The following is a 12,560-nucleotide window of genomic DNA, read 5'->3' as shown; positions in this document are numbered from 1 at the left end:
GTCAAAGTTGTGTAAAGTCTGTGCTCTTTTATAAGGTACGGTAAATGTAATGAATATTCCATTTTCTAAAAGTGTTATTAGGCAACTATGGACAAAAGTGTGGTTAGAAATACAAACTGGAGGTAAATCTTGAGATCAGTGTTTCTGTGCCCTTATGGTATATGTAATGAATATTCCATTTTCTAAAAGTGTTATGAGGCAACTTTGGACAAAAGTTTGATTACAAATACGAAGTGGAGGGAAATCTTGAGATCAGTGTATCGTAATGCGCAGTTGCAGAATTATAACATCTCGTGACAAATTTGGTCAGATGTAAATGCACCATTGAGCCTTTAATGTTGTGCTGAATGTAATCCAAAGACATCGAGGCACGCTAATGATGAACGGGGGTAGAATGAAGACTGGCTTGACTGAAGGCTCACGTGAGAAAGCCATCTGTGCTTGACTCAGACATTGCAGAATTTGCTCGGAGGCATGGAATCCGTTTCTTTCTTTTCATCTTTCTGCCTTGAAACATTTACCATTTACAAAGAAAAACAAATGAAAAGAGAGGGGGGAAAAAAGACAGTTGTGGGTGTAGTGGCCAAGCTGGAAATTTTCAACAAAATTTCATCCTTCATGTAGGTTTGGGAAGTTATGACTCATAGGCATGACAAGGGTGCATTCACACTGCACAGCTTAAAGGAAAACTAAACTCCCTGTCCAAAGTCGTAGAGTAGAATACTGTATAGCCATATGTTTTGAGTGGTTTGTATTTTCACAAATTTTGGCAATTTGGATGCTATTCACAAATTTAACAACATCTTGACATGAATATATGTGTGCATGCATGTACTGGTAGGCAGTACTTATTATATGAACAAAGTGCATGATAATGCAGTAAATTCATAGGCATATCAAGTTGAGGCCCACCTTCCCAGTTTTTTATGCCTCCGCAACGAAGTGGCCGGAGGCATTATGTTTTCGGGTCGTCCGTCCGTCCGTCCGTCCGTACGTCCGTACGTCCGTACGTCCGTCCGTACGTCCGTCCGTACGTCCGTCCGTCCCGTTTTGTTTTTGTCGATATCTCAAGAACCGTGTGGTGGTTTTACATCAAACTTGGTATGAGGGTATATCCTTGGGGGATAATACTTTGTGTGGATTTTAGGGTCACAGGGTCAAAGGTCAAAGGTCACAGGTCATTTTGTGAAAAAAAAATTGAAATTTCATGTTTTTCTCCATATCTCGCAAATGGTTCAAGGTATCTTCATGGAACTTAGTATATATGCTTGTACCGATGGGCAGTGATTATCTAGGGAAGTTGGGGGTCATGGGTCAAAGGTCAGGGGGTCAAAGGTCAAGGTCAACTCCTCAAAATATCACTATCCTTAAAATGCAATATGCCTGAAGGGTGTTTTTTTTTAACTTGATGTATGGCATGTATTACCTAATATATATTTTTGGGGAAGTTTCTTGCCCAAAGGTCAAAAGGTCAAAGGTCAAGTGAAAGTGCTAAATTGCACTTTTTCCTCCATATCTCGAATGTAGATCAAGGTATCATCATGAAACTTACATATTTATACATGTTCTACCTAACAGTGATTCTCTGTGGAACTGTGAGGTCAAAGGTCAAACGAAAGGTTTAGATAATGCTATTTTCCCATTTGATACTGAAATTATACTTTTTCTCAATACCTTGAAAATTACTTAATGCATAAACTTATAAAAGGGTCAAAAGTCAAATAAAAATCATCAGTTCCCCAAATACCTGCACTCTGACATTTTAATCATTCATCCAATTGAACCTAGTTCTAGGAAAGTGAACATTCAGCACATTTGTGTCAAACCTGTCATTTTAATATTTTGCCAATTGTGTGAAACTGTCATCACACATTGTCAAGACATTGTACTATACACCTATTAGGAGAACCATGCATTATGGCGGAGGCATATCAGTCGCCATAGCGATATATCTAGTTTTTATCTGTTGCTGTACTCTTATTGATTGTGGATTAAACCTCTCGCAAAATTGTCAGGAAATTCTTATTCGCCTAAAGTAAACTATCAGCCTAGACCTATACAGTGTACAGTACGTCAGACAGAATTTAGAAGTTTCTGAAATGCAAGTATGAAATCATAAAGTTGTTGGGTATTTAAATGTGGCAAGTTTCTGGAAAAAAAGTGATATCTTTTACAATACATATGAAAATTAGATGAGATACTGTGTCATTCCTTCACAAGTCTTCCATAAACTTGTATGAGAACCTTGACTAAATTTCCCTTGTCCTTGTGATTGGGAAATTTCATCCTTTACATCATATTGTTTTAGACATTTAAAAGCAATTATATCACAAAGGGAGGAGGGATGTACACGGTAGGCCTTATTTCTGACTTACGGACAAAAATATTTGTGTAATATCTCTAGTATAAAGAAAAATTTAATAGGAGAATTATGATAATAGCAACATTGCCTTGTCTTATTAGGTGATCCGAGTATCCTCTCGGATCACCTTCTGTATCTGTACTGATTCTTTATTCTTCTTTCTTTGTTTCTTTCTTTATTTCTCCTCAAAAGTTGTGCAGAGGTTAGCTCAGAAAGTGCTATGCCTATCAAGTTCAAACTTATACCATGTATGTATCGTGTCCCAAAGACGACAGATCAAGTAAAATCATTGTGATCAGTTGACCGTGACGTCACTATGACGTCATTATATGAAAACACATTCTCAATCATATCTCATTAATGGGATGGAATTTTTAAATGAAATTTACGTCACATATATTTCAAGTCAAGCGAATTCTATTCATATTGTCAAAATTTATATTTTCTCTTAAAACGTGCGCGTACGCGCGCGTTGAAATATTTGTATGCTCCAATCAAGCCCAAAATTTTTTTGCACACGTTTCAGACCATTTAGAGCATTTTTTGAAAAAATGAAAAAATCGGACGGACGCGTACGCGCGCGCGCATATACGCACGCACAGCTCATATGCAATAGAAATTTCCCATTTTTTTCACTGTGATCAGATGTCTGAAATGTGAAGGAATATTTCTACCAAGTTTCAAGTCAATCCGACTCAATATGACGTCATACGGGCCCGTCAAAGTTGAAATTCCGCGCGCGCGTCAATGGCGATAGACAGTGCAACTATGCCAAAAAACCGCAAATCTTAAATCCGATTTTACTCGTCAGGATGGACGGTGACCCCCCATTTCCTTTACATATTCTGAAAGCTGATGAGTTGTATATGTCATTTCATGGGTTGGCGATGCTGAAAAAATGATTAAAAGATATCAAATTTCTTAATAAAGTAAAAAAAGTAAATTTTCAAAATGACGTCATCAAATTTCAAGTTTACTCGAGCGTATCTCACTTATCCTTTGCCAATTTTCACCCAAATTTCAATATGTTGTAGCTTATGAAATGCTCTTTCATAAATTAAATACACAATTTTCATTAGATGACGACATCACCTCGAAAAAATGGATTGAAGGTAACCTTGTCAAATTTGACCAGTTTACGTGTAATCTCTATGGGAGTGCAATTTTTATGGAAATGAAAATTGACATGACTATCTTTATCGAGCACTAGCTCACTTATGCTTTAGTGAATTTCTCTAAGGTTTTAATATGTTGTAGCTGAGACGTAGGGCTATCGTAAGTGTGCCCTTTGTTTTTTCATACGTTGTCGGGATCACGTGAAAAAACTTGGTTGAAATTAAAGTTTATCTTCGATGTATTGAGATATTCCTTTCTTTTTGCAACTTTATGTGCAATAACTCAAGAAAAACATACCCTATCACCACCATATTTTGCACATGTTTAGTTCATGTCACGAACATTATTTCATAAAATAACAACTACTTGATCAGACGCCATCTTGGGTATGTAAATTAGGGTCAAAGGTCATAAATGTTTCATCCTGTATCTTGGTGAATACATGACCTATCTTTCCCATATTTTGCACACGTAAAATCCATGTTACAGGGATCATTTCATAAAATAACCACTTTTTGCTCAGATGCCATCTTGTCTGTGCAAAGTGGGGTCAAAGGTCATATGTACTTCTTTTTCTATGTTCGCTATGACGTGTTATCTCTATGGGAGGGAATTTTTTAGATGTGAAAATTGACATGACTCTCTTTATCGAGCACTATCTTACTTATGCTTCGGTGAATTTCTCTCAGATTTTGATATGTTGTAGCTGAGACTTTGCAGTATCAGGACTCGAATCATTGATAAAAAAAATCGGATCACCTTAATTTGTCAGTGATGACAAATTACAATCTCTAGTTCTTCTTTCTTTGTTTCTTTCTTTATTTCTCCTCAAAAGTTGTGCAGAGGTTAGCTCAGAAAGTGCTATGCCTATCAAGTTCAAACTTATACCATGTATGTATCGTGTCCCAAAGACGACAGATCAAGTAAAATCATTGTGATCAGTTGACCGTGACGTCACTATGACGTCATTATATGAAAACACATTCTCAATCATATCTCATTAATGGGATGGAATTTTTAAATGAAATTTACGTCACATATATTTCAAGTCAAGCGAATTCTATTCATATTGTCAAAATTTATATTTTCTCTTAAAACGTGCGCGTACGCGCGCGTTGAAATATTTGTATGCTCCAATCAAGCCCAAAATTTTTTTGCACACGTTTCAGACCATTTAGAGCATTTTTTGAAAAAATGAAAAAATCGGACGGACGCGTACGCGCGCGCGCATATACGCACGCACAGCTCATATGCAATAGAAATTTCCCATTTTTTTCACTGTGATCAGATGTCTGAAATGTGAAGGAATATTTCTACCAAGTTTCAAGTCAATCCGACTCAATATGACGTCATACGGGCCCGTCAAAGTTGAAATTCCGCGCGCGCGTCAATGGCGATAGACAGTGCAACTATGCCAAAAAACCGCAAATCTTAAATCCGATTTTACTCGTCAGGATGGACGGTGACCCCCCATTTCCTTTACATATTCTGAAAGCTGATGAGTTGTATATGTCATTTCATGGGTTGGCGATGCTGAAAAAATGATTAAAAGATATCAAATTTCTTAATAAAGTAAAAAAAGTAAATTTTCAAAATGACGTCATCAAATTTCAAGTTTACTCGAGCGTATCTCACTTATCCTTTGCCAATTTTCACCCAAATTTCAATATGTTGTAGCTTATGAAATGCTCTTTCATAAATTAAATACACAATTTTCATTAGATGACGACATCACCTCGAAAAAATGGATTGAAGGTAACCTTGTCAAATTTGACCAGTTTACGTGTAATCTCTATGGGAGTGCAATTTTTATGGAAATGAAAATTGACATGACTATCTTTATCGAGCACTAGCTCACTTATGCTTTAGTGAATTTCTCTAAGGTTTTAATATGTTGTAGCTGAGACGTAGGGCTATCGTAAGTGTGCCCTTTGTTTTTTCATACGTTGTCGGGATCACGTGAAAAAACTTGGTTGAAATTAAAGTTTATCTTCGATGTATTGAGATATTCCTTTCTTTTTGCAACTTTATGTGCAATAACTCAAGAAAAACATACCCTATCACCACCATATTTTGCACATGTTTAGTTCATGTCACGAACATTATTTCATAAAATAACAACTACTTGATCAGACGCCATCTTGGGTATGTAAATTAGGGTCAAAGGTCATAAATGTTTCATCCTGTATCTTGGTGAATACATGACCTATCTTTCCCATATTTTGCACACGTAAAATCCATGTTACAGGGATCATTTCATAAAATAACCACTTTTTGCTCAGATGCCATCTTGTCTGTGCAAAGTGGGGTCAAAGGTCATATGTACTTCTTTTTCTATGTTCGCTATGACGTGTTATCTCTATGGGAGGGAATTTTTTAGATGTGAAAATTGACATGACTCTCTTTATCGAGCACTATCTTACTTATGCTTCGGTGAATTTCTCTCAGATTTTGATATGTTGTAGCTGAGACTTTGCAGTATCAGGACTCGAATCATTGATAAAAAAAATCGGATCACCTTAATTTGTCAGTGATGACAAATTACAATCTCTAGTTTGGATTTAGTGATTGAAAGTAATTAAAGTATTTCACAAAAATGTGACAGACTTTATGAATACCATGACCCTGTTTGGTTGTTGTTTTTGTTTTTGTTTGATGGAACATGTGCTGTTTTTATTATACAGGTGTGTTTACTTTACTCTTCTAATTACATTCAGCCAGAACATTTTAGTTCAGTTTCCCTTTAATTCTTTCAGGGAAACCAGCCATAACTCCTGCCCTCGCCATGGTTCTTGAGCATCGAGTCATGACAACTTCACATACATGTTGTGTATCGAAGGCAGTCTCTTTTGGTAGTGATTAATGCATGACTTTACGATAGTGGGGCAAAAAGTTCAAAAACTTTGAATCAGTAGCGAAGCCTGTCTTTGATTCTAACTGTCTATGTTCGTCCTTGAGCAATGTTTCTGAACAAAATATCGAATTTGATTGGCTGTTGAGTGTTTTGTGGAGTCTAGAGCATTATCCTTAAATTGGCAATAGCTTTGGAACGTGGATAAGCGGTTTATTGAGTGAGATGGTGCGTGGGGAAAGTGCATATTACAAGGAAGTGGAGAATCAAGAATTTGATAAGTGATGTTGTTACGGCTGAAAAATAACTTAATGATACAGTAATTGATACGCTATTAAAAGTCAACTTTGTTTCAAATATTATCTATTAAACTTAATATGTGCATTTAAAACTTCAAGTATGGGTGTACTCTGTTGTATAATATGCATGTGGGACTCATCTGTAATATGAGTTGAAATGATTAAGTGTTCTTTTTGATAATCATCAGATTTATTTATAATCGAAATGACGTATTAAAAAGCAAGGAAAAAAACTGTGATAATGATATAAAGTGATTAAATAATGGAAGGTGATAATGAGCAAAAGAAGAAGAAAAATAGTCGTCTTGAATTACAAATGTTATTTAATGTGACATGTTATTACAGGATAAAGTAAAGTGATACCATCTGATAAGTACATGTGTGGTTTTGGACCAATGTCACTGATTTGAGAAAACATGTGAAAATTTGCAGTTCCAAAACTTTTCTCTTTAAATAAGAATATGTGTGCTTCTTGTGAACACTACTCTATTGGCTTAAGTTAATGCAAAGATAGTGAGGCTTTTTTTTTTCATTGAATATTGTCCTCATTGCGGATGTACCGGAGGTGTTTTTGTGGTTTTTATACACCAACCTTGAAAAGCTTCGGCAATAATGTACTCTTCCAACTTCGCCACCGCAATGCTGCACAAAATCAGCTCATGAACAGTTGTTCGACATGCAGACTGTTTAGGTCTTGTGAAAAATTATCTGTGATAAAATTATGAATAGGATATTTCTGAATTGGTGATGCCATTTGATACAGAAGTACTGTATCTAATTTGTTATGGGTTAATGACTGTTGCCTGTAGCACATGGAAGAGATGCTTTATTGCAGCACAACTGCTTCATTCAATCGTATAGCGTAAACTTAATCCTGAACATGAAATGTTTGGCACAAAATGAAAGTAATATTGCACCATTTTGTTGGTCTTGTTATTGTTGTTGTTGTTATTGTTGTTTTTGTTGTTGGTTGTAACTTGTTCATCAGTTGAAAATTACATGTATGTATGTATAATATATATTTATATTATGTATATGTTGATTAACCCTTTGTACGCTTTGAGCACTTGATGACACAGAAAACCCCATGGTGTCATACACACTTCCCAAAGTCTGTGGCACAGAAAGGATTTATATTTTTCTTAGTGATGACAACGTAACAGATCTCAGCAGCCAATCACAGTGTTGTGAATGCTAGATGAAGGGTAGAGCTTTGTTTTGGACTTTTAATCCATTTTTGCTCGCAGTAGATCAATAAGATTCATTATGTACAAGTATGTATGACTGAGACAGTGCTGTGAGTGTTGGGTTTCAACCTTTAAAGGTATGTTATGCATTGAAGTCAAGTTAATTACCCAGAGACACTTTTATGATTGATTATATGTAAAAAGACATTATGATCCTGAATGACAGCTAGTGTTTGTGTTGAATCCACATTATTTGGTGATTTGTTCTTGTGAGTCACTGTCTTGTGGCAATGCTGCACACTGGCACTTGTCTGATGGTCGATCCAGAACCAGTAAAAATCACTGTCGGACCAGTCACTTTTTCAGGAATGGACCAGTAAAAAATTAAAAAAACTGGGTACATACTGGTCCAACAGACAGGTTGGACCAGTAGAAAAAAATGGGTTAGTGTGCAGCCCTGCTTTTGGCACCATAGCTGTAGCTTGTATACTGCACATACTGCTGTATGAGCACACAAAAATGAAACTAGAGAAAAATCCTATCTAGTGCATAAAGCACCCCCACCCCCACCCCTACCCCAAGGGAAAAAAAAAATCTGTGAAAAAACACACTTTGCAAGTTTCCTGCTTTTTTAAAATTGAGGAAGTATCGCGTGTTTATACCGACCATATCTTATAGGTGAACAATGCACTGCAATCAAAGTCCACTGTACTGCACTTGTTATTTTTTTTTAATGGCTATGACCTACTGGTGTACACGTAGTATCCTGTTATTACACAATACCTGGTTTGATTCTTTGTTTTGATAGCGTGGTAATCATGAGTGGTATTGTGCATACCGTCAAGGACTGTTTTAATTCACTCAAGCCTTTGATTATATCGCCTCTGAATAATCTTCACTATCATGTTTGGGGCAAGTCTTGTCGCCATGATTTAGAGGTGACATTTTCATTGGCAATAATGGGCCAGTCATTTTATTGTCAAGAAGTGATATATTCCTCTGACTTGCTTTGATGAGCTGCATCTTTAAAAAAAAAAAAAAAAAAAAAACTAATGTGTTAAGCTTCCTAAGGTCAGTGCAAATGAACTGAGTGTATTTTGAAATGAAAAAAGGCCAGAAAAGCAACCAAATATCACATAATTTATGTGAAAAATGAGAGAAAGTTATGATACACGGTACATGCTCATAACTTTGGATATATATTTCTTCTAAATTAAAAACTTGAACGTATGTTGGTATTTGTACATCCCCCTTTCACTTTTTTTTTTGGTCAACATGTGGACTTCATTTCAGAGTATGTTGCTGTAGCTATGCAGCAGCATAAAGGGACTGTATAGTAGTGGTTGAGGTAGGGATTCAGGTTTATAACATTCCTAAGTGAGATAATGAGAAACCTCTTATGAAATATGAAAAAGCATGTACTTTTAAGAAGGATTCAATGTTTATTTGATGAAAATTGGTTTTCAAATGGCTGAGATATCCAAAAAAAAGTGATGATAATAAAAGGCGACAGGCCATGCCTTTTATTAGGATCTCTTTGTTCCACCTTGTTTTTGGATATCTCAGCCATTTCAAAACCGATTTTCATCAAATAAACTTTTGATTCCCCTTAGAATTGCATGCTCTTTGACATCTCATAGAATGGTTTCTGAATATCTCGCAAAACGTTAAAAGCTAAATCCTCACCTCGACCAGAACTGTACAGTCCCTTTAATGTGTATGGCTGTGCAATATCAACTCAAATGCAACATTTGTAAAATTTCTAAATTCATGTAAAAATAAAAGAAGGATGCATTCAGTATCAACTTTCCCAGCATCACAGCTCTCTTTCAGTCATCATATTCTAACAGAATTGTCTCTCAGTCTACATCTACTTCTTGATCTCTCACTCTCTTTAGCAGTCTTCTGAACTAATCTTTATACATCATATAGATAGACTTTTCCTCTGAAGATTTTGGTATCAAACATAACTTGGAACTGTCAATGCCTTGTAAACATCTTGAAGATGTATAATTCTTTAATAAGAAAAGACCATCGATGACAACTTTTATAAGATATGAACATTCTTTTTTTAATTCATTTCAATTCAGATTTTATTTCCAGTATCACAAAATTCTTTATTCTTCCATTCTATTTGGATATAGTGTTCTTTAATAACCCGAGCTTAAAAGACATTGTGAAAGCCTGACATGATGTCACATCGCTTTCAGGCAATTGGCAGCAGACATATGATAGCTTGAATGCATCCTTGTTTATTCTTCCTTTTTCTTTTGTTCTTGTTGCCATGGCAATGCAGATCACCTGAAGGTCAGTGTATGAAAAATGGTGGCACATGGCACCATAAATCGTTGCTGGTAGAGTCACCCTGTGAGTCAAATCGACACTGAACTGTAGGATACTGTCAGTGCCGTGCAAGAAAGTCGGTACACTTACACTTTTTCTCTATTAACATCTTCGAAAAGTGAAAAGCAAATGCAAAGAAATCTGCAAGAGTGTCTGTTCATAAAGAATCACCTTATACTTTGACTTGTATGTCACTGATGTAAACCTTTACTATGAAGATTACATGGAGGTAATTATGCCATTCTTTACTCATTTAGTGCCACCAATTATATTTTTGTGATATAAGGCCAACAAATTTTATATTTTTTTTTCATAAATTGCTAGTGCTTTCGAATGAAAAACAGAAACAGCACTTGTCTTTCATTGGAGCAGTGATTTGGTGATACCAGTTAGTATTATATTTTGGTTACAGAATTATCAAATGCCTCAAAATTTCATCACTTGTACCAGATCCTAAAATTGGCAACATAATTTAAAAGGTGACCATTCCTATTCTGTATAAAATTGGCATTATCTTACTTTACTTAATTTTGTACATATTTAATGAATTCAGCCAGTTCCATCTAAACTTTCTCTGGTGTCAAAACCAGATATGTTGTAGTACTCCATGTTGCCAACTTAGTGATACAATTTTCTTATGTCTGCAGCAAAAGTAACTCATTGCAGTACTTAAAGGGTTAAATGGAAGGATGTCTTGTGGATGGGGGCTGTCTGACAAGATGAGGATATCAGATTTTGTATCGACAACTAGAATAGTTTAGTAGTCTTATCAGGATAAAAGGAGATCATGTCAGTTAACTCATTCCCTGCCAGACTATGAAGTCCACATAGGCTCAGCACATGGTCCACGGCATCTTGGGAAGTAATGGGTTAATGGAGGCATTCAGTCAGAATAGCCTGATGCATTATTAGCCACTCTTGAGTCAATAATCAGATGATTGGATGCAGATATCTAGATTTTTTAGCAGTTTCTTCTGTGAAAAGTGCCCTGATGGGTCTAAATGTAAATAATAAGCAAATAATCAACGTTGGTGAAGGTGATGGGACAAACTATCACTTCCGAGGCGATCTGGATGTAGCTATCTTTCCGAAGCGCAGCTGAGGAAAGATAGCGTACATATTCAGATCGCCGAGGAAGTGATAGTTTGTCTCATTGCCTGAAACTAAAAGTTGATTATTTGCTTTATATTCCACATCTAGGGTCCTAGAAATTCCCATTTTATTCCACATCTGAAATCGTTTTAGCTGTCTTTAGGTATCCTTAGGGCTTAGGCTACGTGAAGTTGCTGCGCGCACCGCGCGGCACCGAAGTAAAAGTGCGTTGCACTGTGTACTATCAAGTGACCTAGGTCACATGATAGTCCACAGTGCAACGCACGTTTATTTCGTGCATACTCATCTTGCGTTAGGACTATGTGGACTGTGTGGAGATCAGCGAAACAAAAGGGACTATCAACATAGAGTGTAACGAACTTTTCTTCTCAGGTGATTTGATGGGCAAAACTACGCTTCATCACGTGATCAGTTCTGGACCAATCCTATTACAACATTCTTAGTATGTGGAATATAATGATAATTAACAGTGCTTATATAGCACATAACACATAATGCATATGTCCCTATGCACTCAAAATGACTTGATAGCATACAGTAGCATTGAAATTATTACAGATTTAAAGTGAATGTATGTGCATGTGTCATTGTACGTGTATGTATACTCTGTGCTGTATAAGCTGTTATTTACACGAGGGTTTAATTTTTGCAACCTTCGCAAATCACAGTTGGATTGCCACTTAAGCAACGCGCGCAAATGTTGCCAGGTGCTAGGTTGATAGTGCATTTACGTAAGTGTTGGTGTCAATTTGCGAAAACAACATCTCACAAAAATGTCTGTGACCTCCTCATTTACGAAAATATTTGTACGCAAAAATAACAGCTTATACAGATTCTGATCTCTAGAAAATGTTCTTACTCTTTTTTTTTCATTTGTTACTCAATTTATTAGTCTTCATGAGTATGGAGAGGATTTTCATTCCATGTCCATAATTTCATCAAATTAATTAGAGCAATATTGTTCATAAATCGTGAACAACTGGATGTGCTGTGAATAGAACAGTTATGAAGGCGTTAATTTAGTACAATGTCTACCATGTAAATGGTCTCTAGATTATCAGCTACTGTTAATAAACATGTATGCCGCACTGGGTTTGATGATTAAAGTGCTTTCTGTGATAAGGACACAAGTGGTGTGAAGAAAAATGAACATTGAACAGTGGTATTCATAAAGATTTGATGATTTATCTTGCATATAGGAGAATAATAAATGTGACACATTAACACTGCTCCACAATCTCAACCTAAAGTAGCGTCCTATAATGTATGCATCAAAGGATTATCAAATC

General features: G+C 36.0%; 1 protein-coding gene across 1 annotated transcript in view; it reads left to right on the top strand.

Annotated features, from left to right (window-relative positions):
- LOC139713591 (uncharacterized) overlaps nucleotides 1-12,560 on the top strand; it is a 76,514-nt gene that overhangs the window by 39,373 nt on the left and 24,581 nt on the right. The gene's annotated exons all lie outside the window — the stretch shown is intronic.

Source organism: Diadema antillarum, unplaced genomic scaffold, assembly GCF_040938485.1.
Source record: "Diadema antillarum isolate AM-2024a unplaced genomic scaffold, OU_Dant_1.0 seq00002009_RagTag, whole genome shotgun sequence".
NCBI lineage: Eukaryota > Metazoa > Echinodermata > Echinoidea > Diadematoida > Diadematidae > Diadema > Diadema antillarum.
The sequence above is the reverse complement of the archived record's forward strand: the minus strand, read 5'-3'. Positions and strand labels throughout refer to the sequence as shown.